The sequence below is a fragment of the Python bivittatus genome, unplaced genomic scaffold, assembly GCF_059951505.1.
Source record: "Python bivittatus isolate LINGU-HERP-01145 unplaced genomic scaffold, Pbiv_v1 ctg000020_np1212, whole genome shotgun sequence".
Taxonomy (NCBI): domain Eukaryota; kingdom Metazoa; phylum Chordata; class Lepidosauria; order Squamata; family Pythonidae; genus Python; species Python bivittatus.
In genome coordinates, this window is record NW_028277030.1 from 63,552,009 (window position 1) to 63,573,946 (window position 21,938).

Genomic DNA, 21,938 nt, shown 5'->3' on the forward strand with positions numbered 1-21,938 from the left:
AAGGCTATTCATGGTTATTCATTATGATAGCTGTATATTGCTTTGAGAATTAAAAGCAATGAATCTCTCAATATACTATAGGAAGTCTCTAAGGGTTTCTTACAGAACTGTAATTGGCCAACATGAGAATAGGATGTATGTAGGATGTATGTATGTATTTTGTATTTTCTGTTTTTGTCAGATTCAGTTCTTATATTCTTATGGAAAAATTTGACTGGGAAGAAATATTCCATCAACAAATTGAAAAGAAATTGTGAAATGATCTATATCACAAGAAGTCCATTGTTTTTCCTGGCTATATTTTAAAGATGAAGAGAAATTGATTTGGAGGGGAAATAGAGTGGCCACCATTTTGTTTGTGAGAATTTGTTAACTGAATCTAGCCTTTATTTGTATTCCTTGAATAATCTGATATAGAACATTGCTTGTTTGTCCTCTCCAATTGTTGTTTAACTGCTTTGAATCTATGGTTAATTTTACTTACTAAGAAAAATATCACTAAGGAAATCCCTGATTAAGTTAATATACGTAAGGAAAACTTATTTTTTCCTTGGGAGGGACAGTAAATCCTTCCATCAAAAAGCTCAAGTATGTCCTTCTACAGTCGAACCCATATTAAATGGGGAAAATAGTTTTTCAAGAGACAGGCTTGTCCAGTAGAACGGCACCCTGTAATGCTTTGGAAGAAAGGGGAAAAAAGCTTTTAAAACTGCATGCAGCATAAATGATGCACCTTTTTCTCCTCCTCTGCTGCATTTCTATCATCTTCTCAGGCTGAAAACTAAAGGAACCAAAGAAACTTCTCTGACCATTTACAGTGGAACCTCGGGTTACGAACGCTTCTGTTAACGAACTTTTCGGGTTACAACCAGCTCCGGCCGCAAAATTTTGCTTCAGTTTGCGAACTCCGCCTCAGGGTACGAACAGGATACGCGGCCATTTTCCCTGCTGACACGCGGTCGCGACTTCCTGTGGGCGAGATCGTGGTAGCAAGGAGACGTTCAGTGAGGCTTGTGGTGTGTTTTGTGGCGTTTTGGAAGGTTTTTGGTGTGCTTCTTAGCATGGCTCCAAAGAAACTGAATTTGCTTTGGGTTGCGACCAATTTGGGTCGCGACCAGAGTCACGGAACGAATTAAGTTCGTAAACCGAGGTACCACTGTACTTGGAAACAAGCACCAACTCAACAGAACTTTGCCCTGAATCTAGGATTGTGCAAATGAAAAGCCAAGCTGAAAAGAAAATCAAACTGTCCTCTAATTCCAACATCTGATTTCTGAAGCTCTAGACCTGATTGGAGGGGCATTCTCCAATAATTTTTTAGGCTTGCTGAAGTCCTGTTGTAAAACAAGCAATAGATAGTCAGGAGTTTTTCCCAAATTGAGAAAACTGGGCCAAACAATTGAGGAAAGTAAGATGAATTGCCAGCCCAAAACAGCATCCTGCAAATGCCTGTAAACATGCTATAAATGCATTCATTGTTATCCTGCATTGGTGTGAAGTCAAAACAAAAGCCACATTTGTATGTATGAAATGCTAAGCCAGAATTACCAAGAATCCTGATTTGTGCTAACCAGTAAACTTATTCTGATAGACTAATCAGTCATAAACCAATAATTCTCTTTGGCTTATTGCCCAACAAATTGTTGTTAATAGGAATGAGCAACCTGCAAATTGTGTGTATCTCTTTTTTGTGATCTCTTTTTTATGATTTTTGTTAAGACTGTTGCTGAAATGCAGCTGCAAAACATAGTACAGTATCAGTGGTTGAATTGTGTGTGTGTGTGTACGTGCATGCATGTGTGTTTGTCTTCTGGGTAAAAATAAAAATTACAGATATATTACACTTCTCCCAGACTCAACACATCTAATTTCCATTCATCTGTGGAATGCCACCCTGCCCCCGAAGTGTTTTCAGCTGTGCCTTTCTAAGATACCAACTCACTTCAGTTAAAACTAACCAGATCAAATCAAATCTTTATTATGGTCATAGATCAGCATAAAAATTAACCAGAAATAAGGCCAAAAAACTTAATGTTATATCTGGATCTGGATCATGGCTTGTTACATCTCCTATAACTGGATCTGCTAACGCTAACACTTGGGCTATTAAAGAAGAGAGAAGTTAGGATCTTGATTTGGATAGAGTATTAACCTGGTAAGATGCTGAGTTGTCCACTGTCTTAGCCTCTCTGGCTTATAGGATTGCCAAACAAAACAATTGGGCAAATAGCGACAGTGCACTTTCAGGATGCATAAGCCAGAATTTGAATCGGAACTGAATTTAGCAGCAATTTTGGCTTAGCATCTTGTGCAAATTCATCCAGATAGTTTGACAAACATAGGTGGCAAATTTGTTGCGAATCATATTACTTACAAGAATGGATGTATATGTGAACAGATGTATATTTTCACCTGAAAATGTTGTTTCAATATTTCTTCAATGTGGCTATATAATGGATTACAGTACTGTGCTTTTTTTAAAACAGTGTGTATAATAGTTGCATTTTTCCTAGACTGTTATGTTTTTACAAGAGATTAGTAAAACACTCTCACATCCAGAATGCTTCTAAGGAACTATTTTTTTTCTCTCCCTTTGGTATGAGAAAAATGTTTTTGTTGGGGTCATGCCGAATAGGATTGCAAACAGAGTTTACATGGACTTACCCCACTCTTAAAGAGAATAGGACTTCTGAGTCATTCATACAGTGAAGACAGTGCTTAAATTACTACAGCAAGACACTTGTGACATACTGGAGAATATGATCCACTGAGCTCAGTGAGACACGCATGTCAATTGACATGTTTGGAATTGCAAGAGAACAGCTTTATGATTCCCATATAATGAATAGAAAAGTTGTTAGGGAATGTAATTACTGCCCTCTAGTGGGAAATAAGAACTAAAACGCAATTTAATCATTTTGGATGTGGGATATTCAACCTCTCATTAGGATATGCTAAATAGCATATACACAGTGAGTGGAACTATGCAACCCTTAAAAATTATGAACTAGGTACAAGCAGCAGCTATTTATAACAAATTGTCAGGCTGGAATTCTATAGATCTCATCCCATTTCCAATTACTTGGGAACAGATACTTCATTCTTTTTCTACTAACCTCAATTGAACATGGAAATGCAAGATTCCTGAATATTCTAAGAAAGCTTCATTTGCTATAAATTTTGTGCTTTTGTTAACTGGGAGCTAAGTTGATACAAAGTACCATTCTTTGGTGGTACTGTATTAAACAGATACAACAACTCCTGTTTGTAAAACTCCTTAATCTCACAACACATGGACAGACTTAACCATAGTTTTAACTGGGAAACTGTCGGCATTTTAAACCAAGCTAAATCCAAAAATGCAAGGGAATTCTTAGAAGCTTGGTATTCAGACAAGGCAGCAATCAACAGACACATAGAGATAAACAGCATCTATGCACTATTCAAAAGAGACAATAGAAAAGACCAGAAGATCTCCTCACCAGCAATCATCACCCAGATAAGTGGAGGTTACCACCAGGCACACAATCAAGTAGTGAACAATACCCTAATCAAGGAACTACCAGAGGAAAAAATAAAAACAAAACTGCCACCCCCACCAACACTGGCAGGGCATGCCACAGTATATAAACAGAGAGCAAACCCCATCCCATTCTTGCACTGAAGATGTTACCTAGCCAGGTAATGAAATGTTTGCAAGAAAAGAGCCAAGGTCAGAGAACCCCAAGGACTCCACAGTTCAGCCCTGAGCTACACATACTTGCCTCTATAGATACAACATATTACTGCATAATGAATTTTGAAAATTGTACAATTATGTCAACACTCCTCAAATCCTTGAAAAGATGTCAGACAGAAAATCAAAACATGGTCTCACTCATTTCAGAGTGCCAGACATGGAATAAGGGATTAAAGTCAAAGGAAGGTAGGTTATATGACTCATTAGGAAAACAAACAAACAAATGTCCGAACCGTAAGAGCAATTCACGGTGGAATTAGTTCCCCAGAGGGAGTGGGTTCCCCTTCATTAGATGTGTTCTGACACAGAGCATCTTTGGATTTCTGCACTAAGCAGGGGTTGGATTCAGTAACCTCTCCTGACTAATTCTACCACTCCAGAGTCCAGCCAGCCAGCCAAGACAGCAGCTGCATGCACATTCACCCCTGAGTTGGTAATTCAGTTCAGCTTTAATGCCACTAATTGCCTAGTAAGTCTGCAGCACAAACCTGGCAAAAAGATGCAAAACTTCAGGTTTGACTTCAAAGTTCCATTCAATAACAGAAGATGAAAGGGTTGGATTTTTTTTTTCATATTTACACATTTATTATTATTTTGCTGTACAGATGCAGAAGCGCAGCTTTGCCTCCCAAATTTTCATTAGTGACCATTTAAATGTGATGCGTACAAACACCTGGGTCCGATCAGTTTCAGTTTTTTCAGGCTTGTAAGCCACATTTCATATTCATTTCAACATTCCATATGAAGCTGAACCTGAAGGTATATCATATGAACATCCACATAATGCAGGGCATAGTTTTTTACAGCCTTATTTCTTGTACCGTAGTTTTCTTGTACAAAACATTGCCTTTTCCAGATTTTTATATTTTACTCTACGTTCAATACAATTTTGGGGCAACTGTTGTGCAGCAACTCTAAATGCATTTTTTTCAATTCCAAAGAGCTATCTTTTGAAAGACCAGTAAAGATAACCTAATGCTGAATGCCACTTCTATTCATCAAGCTGCAAAAGAGGCCACTTACACACATGCAATCAATTATGGCAGCTACTACATGGACTCATGAACCTTACACAAGAAGACAAGCCTCAGCCACTTTTGTAAAACCTAAAGTCTGATTTAATTAAATAGCATTCTGTTCTTTATTGTTGTTGTTGTTGTTGTTATTCACTTTTGTCATTTTTCCAGGGTGAATAAACCCTGGATATGATTTAGAGGGGTAAGGAAAAGATGTTAATTTATGATTCACTTTTGTGCCATTGAAAATGCCTGAGACAGGAGGCTAGTTCTCAAATGGAGAGTCCACGATTCCATTCTCTTTTCTCTTAAATTTAAAAGGAACATCTGTTATCTCTGCATTGGTCCATAGTGATTTAAATCTTGGAAAATCCATGAAGTTGAAGCTTAGAAATCAAATCCTTCACTTTTATTAGCTCTCTTCATGTGATGCACTGTAAAAGTTAAAATTAAGACACATACTGTTTTAGAGTAGGAACATATACTGAAGAAGCATTTAACTATGGTAATGCAATAATCTCAATATAATTATATATATACATATCTACCATGCTAGTTCCATTCAGGTGAGCAATGTTATAAAAGTACAGAACAAGGTAAGGGATTGTAAGGAAAAGGCAGGAGAAATAAATAAATAAACAAATAAATAGAAATGTTCTGCTTTTGCTGCTTCTATGATTATTATTATTAATTCAATTTGTATGGCTGCCCATCTCATCTGAACAACTCTAGGTGCCTGATCCAGTCCACATTCATTCTCTATATGACCAAACCACCTTTTGTATTAGTTTTTGTATCCAATCTATATTCATGAATTCATCATCCATTCATTATTGATCCTCTCTTTCTGTTTTACTTAAGTATCTCACCCTAACCCTAACCCTAACCCACTGTAATGGATGGCATGAGCGAGGAAGATACTGGAGTGGAGGATTGAGGTTATCAGGAGGGAGGGGGAACATTCCAGAGCAAGCGCTTTCTCAGTCCACAGCAGGAACGTGGAAAGACAAAGACGATGAGGACAGCCCCATCCTAGAGTCACAGGGTATATCCACTAGTTGCTTTAGAATAGTACTACTACTACAACATTGGATTTATTCTCCACCCATCTCCCCCCAATGGGGAACTCTGGGCGGCTCACAAAGTACAACGTAACCACACATACATATACAATTAATCAATTTAATTGTAGTTGCTTTAGCATAGGTTGAGTCTGGTGAGATTCTGTCTGTTAGGAGCGAGCTAATAAAGGAACTATATTGGACTGGACTGTCTCGTCATTGTTCTTGGGCTGGCCCTGACATCCACTCTCACTTTTTTAAATGGGCAGAAGCTACCGTTATACACAGCCATCTTTGTCTCTTAATATGTATACATACTGTATATGTAGACACAGGATATAACTTATAGAGGAACTCTTATCTTAGGTGCAACTAAAATAATGGGATGTGCATGAACAATGAACATACAATTAATTTCAAGCAAATAAATCACTAGTCTTATGACTAAAACCTTAGATGGGATGATCATATGGTCAGTAATAGGGGTATTGTTCTGTTATGTGATATAGTGTTATTTTCTTTGTAGTAATGGTTATAAGTAGTTAGTACTGTATTAGAAAAGTTCAATTCAATCTTTGTTTCCAATTTAGATTGTTTTTAAACTGACAGAAATCAGCCTACAACATGCGTTTCCAATTCAATCTCGAGAAAACAGCAAAATGGTCTAGTTATGAGTAGCTAATATAAACATTTTGCTCTTTTTTAGGATTTCTGTCAAAGTGTGAATCACATCTTAACCATTTTACTAGGAAAAGAAAATGCCTGGAATATTAACCATTAGAATAAAAGGGGTTGGATTTGGCCTTGAAATTATGCCTACTCTTCCTACGGCTCAGAAGACTTATTAGAAAGATTAGTTTAAGATTATGTAATCCATTTCCAGAATCCACCAGGATTCAGGCAGGACATAAACATGAATAAATGAATAAATCATAGCAACAAATATTATGGATGCCATCTTAAAACATGTATATCAGAGAAATTCCATTGAACTCAATTCTGACTTACACCAGAATAAATATGTTTAGGAATGCACTCCATTTTTCTTTAACTCTTTAGTACACCATAAATGGCAATGATTCACACTGGTTTGGAAAGCAAGATTTTCATGTTGCACTACTTAAAGTGATTTCTGTTTAAAATGCATTTATCTAACATGTTTCCCTGAAAACTGACATAGAGTATCAAAGAATGTTTGCAGCATTGAATAGGAAGGATTTGAATTATTTTTTTCTGTTCCTGATGAGTGAAGATGATTATGACTTTATGCAGATTGTTGGCATAAGCCATAGTACAGACAGAGCATCACAATAATAGAACAAGTTAAAGGTAAGCATATTCAAGAGAGATGTGTGAACATCAATCAACCACCTCATTTGTCTGTTTGGTTTAATGAAAAATCAGAACTCCAAAGAGAAAGAGTAGGATTTTAGGTCCCTAAACTTAAAACTTAAATTCCTCAGCAAACATCTGAACTTCAAGAGGTTTAGCCTAGGGCTCACTTTCTTCTTGGTGTTAGGCTCCCTGCCTTGAGCCTATTCCTCTTTACACATCTCTACTGATTTCCTCTTTTCAGTTCAGTGCTGATCTTCTTTCCTGTCTTTAGTTCTCATCTCTTTTTCCCTTACTCCATGTTTAGCCTTTCCTACATTATCTAATATGAGCCAGTTTTTATTCTGCGTTCAAGTCCTTAACTATATTAAATATAGTTTAATATTCATATTATTATGATGCTTAGCCCAAGCTCAAGATCTTTTTCCTTTGTGAGGTCATGCTTTATAATAGTGCTGATAGGTTGATAAAACCCACACAGTCCTTGAATACACACACTCCTAAATGGTCAAGGGTTGGTAGTTTGAATTTATGGTTTTGTTTTTATTTTATTTTATTTTCCCAGTATTTATATAACTTAGAGTTTAGTTTAGATTTTGGTCATTTGATGAATGATGTTATAATAAAAATGAAATTACTGTTATGGAAGATAAAACTATTTTGTGTGTAGTCAGTATTTGAACTTACATACATGAAAATTTTGAGATGTATGTTTACTTAGTCTCAAAATTAGTGCAGAACCCGTTTTGAGGGAAAAACAAAACAGTTCAACTCTTTGGTGGCACTTTGATACATCTTGGGTACAGACTCTTACCTGAAAAACCCCAAAGTCATATGTCTTATTGACTAAATCACACTGTTTTTATTTGGCTTTTAATAGATTGTAGGCATAGTATTGTCTTCTGAACATTGGGGATGCATACTAGATGACTTTTAACCCTTTCCCCCCCAAAATAAACTAAAAGTTTAAAAGCATATCTAAAAATCAGGCAAGGCAATAGACCACCTGATGCCACGGTTAGTGTATTGGGGAGGGGAAGAGAAATCTCCTCTGGATATTAGGAGAATGAAATTCAACCTTAATTATCTATGTATCTTGTTTACATTTCTACCTTGGCCTGTTTTGTTTGTTTGTTTGTTTATATTTTGTGACAGTGGCACTGCATCAATGAAAGGGCATAAATTTTCCTCAGTCCCAGCTATCTAAATAAATGAGTTATACTTTTTAAAGGCACATAAGATATATGCTGCTTATTCATAGTTTGTTTCAATAGGAAATAAACTAAATGCCAGTCTTTTATGTGATATTTAGCTATTGGACACTCATTTTCTAATGAGAACTAGGCAGAGGTCCTCTTTGTAATGCACCATGGAGCAGTTCCATTTCTCAGCTGGATGGCAATATCTGAGCTCAGAAGCTAAGCAGGGTTAGCCCTGGTTAGTGCTTGGATGGGATTCCTCCATGGCTACATTGGGAAGTTGAAAAGCATCCCAGCAGAAGGCAGTAGCAGGTCATTTCTGCACTTTTGCCAAAAAAGCCTGCATGGGCCTGCCCATAAAGCCTCCAGGAGGCAAGGTCAATTTAAAGGAGATGTTTTTTATCTTGCCAAATAGCTCTTTTGGCATTAGTGATGTAGCCAGTTTTGCAAATCAAGTGCACTAAACTGATTGCTCTCTATCTTTCATAACTTGAGCCCCAGCAGTCATGGTGCCAATAAACCTAGGTCCCACCAAGATAGTAGGATTTTTTTTTACTAGTGCTAGAGAAGAGCTTATGCATGTAAACCTCCATCATCAGAAGATTTTTTTTTCATTCAGTACACAGATTCATACAACATGCTCTATTATATTGTGGATTGTTTGGTTTTGGCTTAGTATGTTTTCTGATTCTGGCCTTTGCAGTCTATAAATCATGGCTTATATTTTGTATATTGTGCAAACCAGGCAAATGTCTTTCCTGATAACCTTTTCTAAAATTCAGTCCTTTGCATCCCTAAGAGTGGAGCAGATAGTTCAGAATGGCATGAAGCACTATAATAACAGAGAATTGTTAGGGGTATAACAATTATTTAGCAACTACTCATTCAGCAACTGTTCAAACTTATGACGGTGCTGAACGAGTGGGACTTACAACCGGTCCTTGTACTTACAAGGGTCCAGTGTCCCACATTCACGTGATCACCATTTGCAACCTCAAGTCAATGGGAAGCTGCAGGGAGTCGTGAATGGTGATCATGTGATGTTGTGCTTAACAATGCTGCAGGATTCACTTAACAATGGCAACTGGAAGTGCCGGAACTGCTATTGCTAAACAGCACTGTTGCGTGACATTGCACTTTATGACCCTGCCGCTTAGTGACAGAAATTCTGGTTCCAATTACTGTCATTAAGTGAGAATTCACTGTATTGCTTGTGTAGATAGAAATCCATTTTGCTTGCTCAAAACACTTTATGCTTTCATACCATGAAGCTCTAACACATGGAACTGTGTGACTGCTCTGCTATTTGGAAGCAATTTGGCATGAACCCATCTGCTGAGCATTATATTGTATTTTTGCTGCAGCCAAATGAGAAAAGTTTTTTATTTTTGCATTAAGAACATTTGATGGACTCCTTACTGTAATTTTAGAAAAATTTCCCCACCATATGTTTCTGTTCCTCCATGATCTTTCTAGTTATATGTAGAATCTTCCTTCAGACACTGGAAAGGGAAAAGGCTCTTCTCCAGCATGAGAATGCAAAATACCATCAGAAAGCAGAACATGAGGGAAAAAACAAAAGACGCAGTCGAGAAAATAAAGGCATGTTCACCAGAAATAATAAAGAAAAATTACATTTGTGGCACTGGAGAAGTAGGAGAGCAACAATGAATTCAATTCTTTCTTTGCTGCTTAACATACTATTACAATAACTTGTAACATACGGTCATGAACTGGTATGGTGAAATTAGTACTTTGTTTTTATTTCAGTGAACAGTTTAAAGGATCAACTTGAGGATTTGAAAAAGAGGAATCAAAACTTCCAAATATCAAATGAAAAAATTACTCAGCTACAAAGACAGGCAAGTGACCTTTTTGTTTCAAGTTAGACTCACAGTGGTACATAAGACTCTAAGTTTTGAGTCTTTATATTTAAAAATGATATAATGTTATGCTTTGCTACAGTAAATGGGAGATAGATCTGTTACAAAAGCTTAGTTTTTGGTTGGTATGTAATAGTGTGATGTATTTTTGTGCTTCAGTAGCTGGATGAAGCCAATGCCTTGCTGTGCACAGAGTCTGATACAGCAGCCAGATTGAGAAAGAACCAAACAGAATGTACAAAGCAGATTCAGCAACTAGAAGCTAACAACAGAGATCTGCAAGATAAAATTTGTGCCCTAGAGAGTACTAAGCTCAGCCTGGAGAAGGAATTCCTCAATCTGCAGTCAGCTCTAGGTTCTGAAAGAAGAGATTGGACTCATGGATCAGAGATTATCCATCATCTACAGGGTATGAAAACCAGTCTCTTAGAAAGTGAATTTCATCTCATATAGGCAGAGTGCTGTGATTGCTCATTTTTTAATTGGGATTTTAGTTGTATACCTAGTATATAATTTATCAACTTGCCTACATTCACAGGAACCAGTTAATTATTCTGATGTTCCTTCTGCCTTCAGAATATCTCATAGGTTGTTTGGTTTTGTAATCAGAATGTGTAAAGTGTTTCACTTTAATTGATATATACATAATACTCTTTTCCTTGTTGAAATCTTTTAAATATTCCTAGGCCGAGTATTTAATTTGGAAGAAAAAGAAAAAAATGGGAAGAATACATTAGCTAAAATGGAGGCAGAGAAAAGACAATTACAGGACAAATTAACATAAAAAAACCAATTATATTGTTCAGTTGAGCTAATAAAACAAAGTACCATTCATAGTACTTTGTGTAGTAGAGTGCACCAGAATACAATTAGGGAAACAAGATTTTATTCTTAACCAGATGTGATCATTTCTATAGATTTTTTAAAAATAATCCATACTCTCTTCTCCATGAAGGAGGGGGGGGGGCGGTTTCTTAGCCTGACTCTCACTATCTCGCCTCTTTTTTTGCTTGTGCTAGGAAGAAATTGCCTGAAGAACATGTACACAGAAGACCTTGAGGGGGGAGAGCGCAGGGAAAAGGTATTGAAGGTAAAGGGGGACACTGGTTCAAACTGCCTTAAACTGCCTTATTAGTTGCAATCTATTGTCTTTGCAAAGCTATAAAAACAAAGCTGAGAAATCTTGTTGGTGTGGTGGAGCTTCCCAGCACCTTCTGCTGCCGGTGTTTTGGGATTGCTGCCCATCCAGCGGCTTCACTTGGCCAAATAAAGCACTGTTTTCTTTTTAAGAGCCTCTGCCTGAATTCCTGGTTTTGGATTTTCTGAGATTCAGGTCTACAAACCTTACATCCATGTTACAGAGATGAGGGCATGCTGGGTTTGCATAACTTTTGCATAACTGGTTTGTGCAACTAAAAAATATCAGAATGATAACCTAATTTTCTTTACACATGTCATTGTCTCTCTTGGTTTCCATCCAGTTTAACATGCTGCCTTGATCAATACCTCCTATCATCTCACATTAGGGTTTCCATCATAATTTTAATATCAGCTTGCTTGCATAGGAATTAAGGTAGCAAAGTGGAAATCTGAATCAAAGCCTACATTTTTCCTCTCTACAATCAATAGTTCCAATAAAACATTTTTCATGGGGATCATATTAATTATGAGATATTTGTGTTTATGCTTAACAGGAGAAGACCAACATGGAAATAGATATGACTTACAAGCTTAAAGTCATGCAACAAAACTTGGAGCAAGAAGAGGTTGAACATAAAGCAACTAAAGTCCAACTAGCAAAAGAAAACAAAATACATAAATCAATTGAGGAAGCTAAGTCTGAAGCTATGAAAGGTATGCATTTAATATCATACATTCATAATTTCATTTAATGTATTTATATCCAATCTTTTATCCAGAGGTATAATGTGACAGTTTAGCTTCAAGATGTCTCCACTGGGAAATGACTCCTTGACTAAGGTTATACAGCCAGTTCATGAATGGAAGGGAGATTGAAAAAGACCTACATGTGTATAAATATCTTTCACTGTTATAACTCAGAAGCTAATCTTAATTTAGAACTTTGTTTGTTTAATTGATTGATTATGTGCCATGAAGTCAATGTCAACTGTTAGCAACCACATAGTTTTTCTTCATGATGATCTGTCCCTAATCTGGTCCTTCAGATCTTTCAACAGCACACCTATTGCCACTGCAGTCGAGTCCATCTACCTTGCTGTTGGTCTTCCTCTTCCTAGCTTTCCTTCCACCTTTCCCAGCATTAGAGCCTTCTCCAGGGTCCTAGGTCTTCATATGAGGTGTCCAAAGTAGGATAATTTGAGTCTGGTCATTTGTGTCTCAGGTGAGAACTCTGGGTTGATTTGTTCAATGATCCATTGGTTTGTTTTCTTGGCTGTCCATGGTATTCTCAGGAGTCTTCTCCAACCCCGAAGTTCAAAAGCGTCAATACTCTTCCTGTCCTGCTTCTTCAAAGTTCAACTTTCCCCTCCATAGAGTGTTGCAGGGAATACCATTGCTTGCACTATTTTAATCTTTGTAAGTACAGACACATGAAAGCATCCAAATATCTTTTCCAGGGCCTTCATGGCTGTTCTGCCAAGTGATAATTTGCAGCATATTTCTTGATGGCTGAATCCCTTACTGTTATAATCAATCCCAAAAGACAGAAGCTATCCACTACTTCAATATCTTCACTGTCAATTCTAAGGCTGGTTCTTCTACCTGCTATGATTAGTTTGGTCTTTTTTATATTTAATTTTAGTCCCATTTTTTCACTGTGCTGTTTGACTTTTGTTACTAGAGCTTGTACATCTTTTGCATTTCAGCTAAGTAATGTCATCATCATAGAGCAGGTTATTGATGCTTCTTCCTCCAGTTTTAAAACCACTCTCAGCTTCTTCCAAACCAGCTTTCTTTAATATACATATATTCAGCATATAGGTTGAATGAATAAGGGTAGAGTATACAGCCTTGTCTCACTCATTTGCCAACCATGTTCTATCTGTACTGTGGCTTCTTCTTGACCTCAATATAGGATTTGCATGAGGACAATGAGATGCTCTGGGATTCCCATTTTTCTAAGCACATTTCACGGCTTGACCTGGTCAACACAAAGGCCTTTAATGATTCAAACAGAGGTCCTTTGTTCATACTCTCAGTCTTTCATGGAGCCCTTTTTTCAGAAGGTTTGCAGAGCCCTATTAAATTGTTCTAGTTTAAGTTTGTTTAGTTTTACATGTACAGTATGTCAGCCTCTAGATTGGGGATTGGAATGGTGAGATACAGGCAAAATATGACCCACTTGACTGGGGCTTCATTTCTGTAAGCACTAAACCAGGCAGTCAAATTGGTTTTTGACTTCTGCTGCTGTTTCACAAATTGTATAATACTGCCTCTACATTTTTATTAAAAACTTAAATTATGTAACAAAGATGATGTATGAAATCTCTTCTATAGAAATTTGATCAAGTGATAAGTATATATTAACTTGTTTGCCAAAAAAAAAAAAAAAAGACTATGGGCTTGCTTAATCAAAGCATGCTCATTATCTATCTATCTATCTATCCTATGTATTGAAAAGTCAATCACATTTGAAAGAAATGTTGATAGTATGTGAAGCAGTGAACAAAATGTTCTTAGAGGAAAGAAGGAAAGCCTGCAAAGAATTGGAAGGTGGGGAGACATGCATAAATACTTAAATAATTGTTCATTTCAAGGTTATTGACCAAAACGGAGAAATATTTCAAAGGACTTTTTGCCAGATTCAATGAACTATTAATATGCAGAGCCTTTCCAGATTTCTATCATTTTCCTCTCAAAGATCCTTCATCTTTAGTGGTGTGCCTGGATGCATTAGCTTAGGTCCCAAATTCTATAAAAAATGTGTATATATTTTAAACAAAGAATCCTGAGTTTGCATATAGTAAAATAACTGTTTTTTTCCTTCCACAGAAATGGAAAAGAAGCTTTCTGAAGAGAGAGCTTCAAAGCAAAAAGTAGTAAACTGTTTACTGGAGGTTGAAAAATGGGGTTCTATGTTGGGTTGTAATCTAAAACAATCCTAGCAGAAAATAAATGAGCTGTTTAATCAGAAAGAGAAACTAAGTAAAGATGTAAGTATAAACTTTAAAAAACCAGTTTTAACATTTGCTTCCCATTACATCTACGTACAGCTTTCCCCCTCTTTTGTTACATTTATAGTTAAATAACTCTCTATAGAGATCTAAGTTTTGTTCCACTTTAATAGTTTATATTTACTTAGCATTTTATCAAAACCAAACGTGGATTAAAGTGAGAGAACCCAATGAATTGGTTGTATCCAAACAATCATGTATGTAATTTTGAGCACATACTGTGCTTCTTTGTCAAATATTAGCAGCATATTATGCTCCTTGGTGCTCCTTTTGATGATCACGATACCTGAGCAGGGGGTCAGAGGTTGCAGGTCTGAGAAATTTTAAAAATCAGGATTATGTATTCTGGGGCATAAGCAAAGATATATTGTACTCCTGCATGGAATACTTAGGATTTCAGAATGTTTCTTATTCCCCTGTTCTATACGTGATTTGAAATGTTAATTTTGAAATGAAACACAAAAGCTATTTGGACTTCATAAATATTAATCAAAATATTTGACCATACATTAAAAAATTGCCACCCTCATTCCATATAGTGTTCAAAAGCTTTATTGAAAATTAATGCCTTATTTTGAATACACATTTTCATTTACTTGTTTTAAAATTCTCCAATTCAAGGAAGAGAGTTTAAAACTAATTATGCTAGCTTCAAAACATGTATCTGTGTAAGTCCAATTTATAAGAATAAACATGATTTAAAATTGCAGTCGTATGCCCACTGACTTGGGAATACGTCCCATTGCATACTGGCAATTAGTTCTGAGTCAATATCTATAAAATTGGGCTATAAGACTGTAGTTCTGAAAGGTCACATTTATATGATTGTAAGTTTGACAGGAGAATGGGACTGGCTTTCAATTAGGAATGTGATATGGATGTTATAAATGAGATACTTCAAAGTCACCTGGCTTCAGCTGAGCCTGGCTAAAGCTTTTGTTTCCATTTGGATGCTATTTGTCCTATTCTGCAGCTGAAATAAAAATCAATAAACTAAGAAGAATTCTTTGACTAAAGCTACTCTTTATATAGGACCATTAAGTTCTACTTCAAAGCAACTGGGATTCGAGGAGAAAGATTACCCAGTTATTAAGAAAAATTAACATCAAAAGACTGCGGGATAAGTTATTTTCCATGTGTATGGTCATAAAAGCATGTCTCCAAAGTATCGATCTGTTTCCTAGGTGGAAAACCTGACATTGAAAATTGATCAAGAAATACAAAAGTGCCGCCTCATCCAAAATTATTTCAGAATGCAAACCCAGCATGTGAATGCATCAAAGATAACAGAGAAACAGTTAAAACAAGAGAATATCCATCTTCTTGAAATTAAACTGAGCCTGGAAAAGCAAAATAACGAACGCCACAAGTAAGTCCCTTCAGCAGTAAATGCTACATTCTATTACAATCGGTTGTGACTCACAACTGAGATATGCAATGCTAAATTATGGTACATTGCCATACAGGGGGCAATCAGTTCTAAATAAGTGTTGAATTATATAAGGGAATTCTTGACTTTTACTTTAGTTCACAGCCATAGGTCAAGAAATACCAGAAAGTGCATTAACATTCGGATATTTTGCTTTTGCTCTCTCTGAGGCCTGGTTTGCATATACCTGTAGCATAAATTGCTGAGAAAAACTACAGTTTAAAGCCTCAACAACATGTGCCGTGCTATGGCTATACATCTGGTTAGAGAATATAAGCAAACTAGGAGCAGATTTTTTTTATTTTAGATCTTTTTGTCCCGGCTTTATTATTTTTATAAATAACTCAAGGCAGTGAATATACCTAATCCTCCTTCCTCTTCCTATTTTCCCCACAACAAAAACCCTGTGAGGTGACCTGGGCTGAGAGAGAGCGACTGGCCTGAAGTCACCCAGCTGGCTTTCATGCCTAAGGCAGGACTAGAACTCTCCGTCTCCTGCTTTCTTGCCTGCTGTCTTAACCACTAGACCAAACTGTCCTTTGTTCCCCCACCAGCCCTGCAGGCCAGATGAAGTCAGACAGGAAAGGCCTTTTGCTGGACTAAGTCCCACCCCTTGAGGTCATTTGTTTCCCCATGTAAGAGCAGGGGAAGGAGTGTCTCCCTGTCTGTACTTGTTTGGGGCACTTCCATCCACGTATGATGAAGCAGGTAAACGGTGTTTTCTGCCTCATCCATAAAGAGCATTTTTCTTCATGCTGCAGCAGACAGAAAATCTCTCTACCTGATCCTGCCAGGAAAAGCTGAGGAGTTACTATGCTTGGTAGGCAGATAGGATTCGTTATGTTTCTATCTGTCTTTCAGCCTAGAAAGGATTAGGCATGAGGTGAAGTGGAGACCCAAGATCTACTATTCAGCCAAAGTAGCAAGAGACGGTGCAAGAAAAGAACAAGGATCAGCCTGGGGCCAAATAGTCAGTCCTGGGTGAGAGGGAAAACGTTCTTTCCAGCACTGTCTTCTGTTCTTGAGGATGATGATGAAGCAACAACATAATAAGCCCTATCAACCCTTTCTGCTAAAGGAAACTGTACATTCAGTTAGTCCAAATAAATCAGAAACTTCAGAATGCGCAAAAATATCCACAAGAGCTATAAAGCAGTTTTTTTTTCTGTACTCTGTCTCTTAAAGAAGGAATTTGAGCATTCAACACTCCTGCAACAGCAGATCTCAGGCAGTATCATACAGCAAGGAATCCCAAAGGACATGACTGGCATGTTTCTTCCACTCCACAGGCTTCAGACAGTCTCATTGCCTTCCTTTGAATTCTGATTCCTCCTTTAATGAACTGTGATTTGACAAGACTTTGAAAAGACTAACTTGTTTTATCTGGCCTTGGCAGTTAAGACCCTGAAAATCATTTCATTCAAGACAGAAGGAATCTCCTCCCAGTATGTCCCCACTTTCCCTGTGTGTGCCATTCGTGGGCCTGCCAGTTGGAATGGATGAAACCCATGAGTAGTACGTTTTCTCTCTCAAATATAGACAAATTAACAATTTTTCAGGTAAATTGCTTCTAAAAGCAAGTCAGTCTTTACTTTGACATTGCTGACCTAAATTAGATAAAAATATAGGAGGAAGCTAATAATACACTCCAGCAATGTTTGCCATAGAAATAATATTATGTTAAGATTGCATTTATCTTATTCCCTGTCAGAGAGCATCAAGATGCAGATGGGCAGATGGAAGAAATTCAAGACCAACTTGAAGCAGAACAATATTGTTCAGTATGTAGAGTATTAACATATTCAGTATTATGTTCTTAAGTGTTAGGCCTTATGTATTTCTGGATTTATCATACACTTGTAAATATTCTGGTTGGTTTTTTTTTTTTTTGTGGCAGTTGATTTATTTATCATCGTGCATTAAACTTTTCTAAAAATGTGACCTTGTAGTATACTTCGTACTGTTTTATATAAGTGCGTAAAGCACCATTAACAGCACGGGTTTATTGTGGTGCCCAAATGGATCACAGAATGATTACACAAAGTGATTACACAGCCCCCCTTGGGCCACAAGATTCACTTCATACCCAGTTTGTTTCTTTGGCAATAATACAACATTGCCTTTTTTCAGTCCAATCTTCTTTCCAGGTACTAGTCAGGTCCAACCCTGATTAACTTTTGAAAATCGGACAGTCAGCTAAGTGTTACAACTAGTTATAACATGATTACATGAAAGATGTAGCAATCCTATTATTAACATCTTACTATCAGCCCAAATCAATACACTAAAGGATGAAGGTGTCTTCAGTTGAAGGGCTAAGAGAGGACAAGAACACGGCTTTTCCCACTCCTAGTCCGGCACTGTAATCACTACATCATACTGGCTCTCATATTCCTAATATAGAATATCTATCCTATAATTTAGTTGGGTAGAGTATTTCATAGCTTTGATTGTTTATAATGTTGACAACTGATAACTATCTGGTCATTGTAGGTAATACTGACAAAACTTCGTTTTAAATATATTTCAATCCTGACAAAAAGTTTATGAAGATTCCTTATCTTAAACTAAAGCAGGGCAATTTTTCTAACACAACTCTTTTCCATTAATCTGGTTGCAACAATGCTATAACATGTATATAGGTTTTCTCTTGTAAAACATTTCAGACGCTGTATAAAACACAAGTTTGAGAACTTAAAGAAGTATGTGAAGAGAAGACCAAACTTTATAAAGAAATACAGAAAAAGATACAAGATTTACAAGAAGAGAGGTGAGAAGATAGTAGCTTGAATAGTAGTAGCGAGTAAGAGAACTCCTATAGAGCATTTTCAGCCATGATACTAATTTATTTTTGCATTGCAGGGATTCCTTGGCAGTGCAGCTGGAGATCACACTAAGTAAGGCAGACTGTGAATGGTTGGCTCGCTGTATTGCTGAGGAGCAGTATTCCAATTTGGAAGAAGAGAAAGAACTGGAGATCAGTGAAATGATGGCAAGGCACAAACAGGAGCTAGCTGAAAAAGACACCATAATAGGATCTGTAAATGATTCACATCAGACTTGAATTGTAGGCTTGTTGATCTGCACAATTTTGTCCCTTAAACATGAAACATTCTTGTATAGTGTTTTTTTTTAAAACAACTGCATGAGAAAATGCAGTTAACAATTGTACTTAAAACTTCCAAGAACTAAACTGTTCAGTCACTATCCAATAAAAACACTAAGTATAATGTTATCAGTGTTAATCATTGATGCTTTAGCACTGAATTTGGCTATACGTGTTACGGAATTAGAAATATTACATACCATAAATTTAATTTCTTTGTCTAAGAGTTTGCAATCGGACCTTTTATAGATTTCAGTGCTTGTACTGCATGATCATCAGAGTGTATAATAATGTTTTGAGAGTACAGTGTATTTTTAAATAGTTAGAGGGATTCTAGTTTAACCTTTTTTTCTAGCATACATGTGTTGACAATTTCTGATGCAAGTGACTGTCCTTTCTAAACTCAACCTGTGCTAGGTTTCTTCAGCCCTGTCACTTTGTTTTACCTCTGAACCCTATTTCTGTTTCTTTAATACTTCAGTCCCATACAATCCTGCTTTTAAGTTTCTATTTTCGTCTGCTTCCCACACTGCTGTCAAGAGTTCCTTTACTGGAAGCTTCTACCTCCTCCCCCATCATCAGTTGCAACCTCAGCTCCTACTTAAACACTTGATTGGCTTATTTCTATTTTATGCTTCTTTATAAGCTTCTTATAATTTCTATATCTTAGTTGGAAGAAGCAAATAGAACATTGACTAGTGATGTGGCAAACCTTGCAAATGAAAAGGAAGAGCTGAATAATAAATGTAAAGAAAGTGAGTGTTATTTTAAAAGTAAAAGTGATTGATTTCATGTTAAGTTTAACCTCACAAGTACTAGTTATTTTGTTATTTATTGACAGGGCTTGCCCATCTGAATGAAGAGAACAATGACACTGAATTGCTAAATACTCAGTATGAGAAACAGCTGGCATATGAAAGAACAATGAAAACACAGGTAACGTATAAATGAGGAGGTGATGAGAAAGTGACTGCAGTTATCACTGCCATATTATACATAAGGAAGGGGAGAAGGAAATTTATTTAGTTTTAATCGAATAGAGAAGCTGCACATTTATAGCAACTTATTCTTCTCTTACGCTCCCTTCTCCCAGGCTGTGAATAAGTTAGTGGAACTTATGAATTGTATCAATCCAATCCAAAAGGAGCTGACACAGATGTCAGAAGAAAAGAAAAGGAGAACAGAAAACTGCAGATGGAGTTGAAAACTGAACAGGAAAATTAACTCAGATGATGATTAGGTTTCAGAAAGAGATCAGTGAAATGCAAGCTGTAAGTAACTTACATGATAGTAAGAAATTACTGCACAGTTGTTGAAAAAGAGTCTGTGTCTACATGAATATTTCAGATATTCATAAACTTAGTTGGGATTGCAATTATTTAGCTTAATTTATCTTGTATTTTTTAAAATCATTAGAGAATTTCCCCCAGTCTAGTATCCCTCCAGTGGCAGAACACCAGTGGCCGTGAGGCAGGGGATGATGAGAATTTAGTGTTAACACATCTGAGGAGGCACCATCTCACCTCTTCCTAGTCTCCTGATTTCACTATACCACCCAACTGTACTAAAATTGAAGCTATTTAATTGTCTTTATTTTCTTCAGTTCCCATGGTACTTAGTTTTTACTGGTATGAGTTAAGAGATTGCTATTAGAACAACCTCTGTAAGCAAGATTTTATAATGCATTAAAGATGAATTTTGATTGTATTTCATCAATCTCCTTGTACAGCAAATAGCAGAAGAGAGCCAGATATGAATCAAACTACAAATGGCTCTGGACACCAAAGATAGTGATATAGAACAGCTTCGCTCCCAGCTCCAATCCAAACATATTGGCTTAAACAACAGCAGCACATGTGGCCCTAGTGAAGTAGAAACAGATGATGGTTTCATTGGTGAGATTGGTCCTTCCCTTTTTGGGAGAGAAATAGGCATGTTTCAATTGATGACTTTCTATTTTGGGAAGTTACAGTTCAGAATGTCATCTCTTCATCCTTCTGTCAGTAACATTTTAACCCTTTAGCAACAAGCTATCTTATAATTATAGTTCTTATACAAATTCAGATCTGTTGTATTATTCTATTGCAAAATAAGCAGTTGTGATTTTTTTTTAAAGCTATTTTTCATTCATCCTTTCTGCACTTCCCCACTCTTTTTGCTGGGTGCTCAGTTTGTATCATTCAGTCCCACACTTCAGAGTCTATGTCTTTTACCTACCAATGCTCTTCTACCTCTGTCAGTATTGCCACTAAGCCTTCCAGCTGTTGTGTGCTTCTCAATTCTGATTCTGACTCTGAGGAAGAGCCATTGTCTTCTGCACAAGTCCCTTCAGAACCTGACAATCCAGGTGTCATTCCAGAAAGTATGTAGTGATGAAATGCTGTTGCTTGAAGGAATTATCCTATTTTTCATTACTAACACTGAAGGCAGTAGGTATGAAGGAGGAATGTCCTGCATGAGAAAGGAGAGGCAACTAATTTTAATCTTAGATACTGTGGATGTTGCATGTTTTCCCTTTATCTGCAAATCCTCCATGCACATGACTTGCTGAAAAAAGAGTTAGGACTGCAAGCTTTAATTGATCCACTGAAACACTAGGATCTGATCATTTAGTGAGGGGAAATTTCAATTAGAAGTGCAGATTAAATAAGTAGCTTGGTGTTTTTCAAACTGTCACACTTTCTTCAGTATTTCACTCCCTCTGAACACCCGAAGTCTAAGTTGAGACTTCGATTATTATGAAAACCCTTTAAATATAGTCATTTAAAAGCCAAATGATGAGTAAGTTTAAACATACCCTAAGAGTTGTTGTGATGGAAGTCTTTTCAGATTATGTCCTGTGGCAAGGGAAGTTGAGATATTGAACTTAAACAAAACATCCCTAATTAGAATCACTGTATCTCTCCTCAGAGAGCAGTCCCTGTATATTTCATTCATGTAATGAATTTGGTCTCCTAATTATGCATTCCCACATAAACATTTTGGTGACAACTTTCCATAAACTGGAGTATATCTTCTT

General features: G+C 36.7%; 1 pseudogene; it reads left to right on the plus strand.

Moving 5' to 3' along the window:
- The first annotated feature begins 9,810 nt into the window (after positions 1 to 9,810).
- On the plus strand, positions 9,811 to 21,289 carry LOC103057658 (rho-associated protein kinase 2-like; annotated as a pseudogene).
- Positions 21,290 to 21,938: the final 649 nt, after the last annotated feature.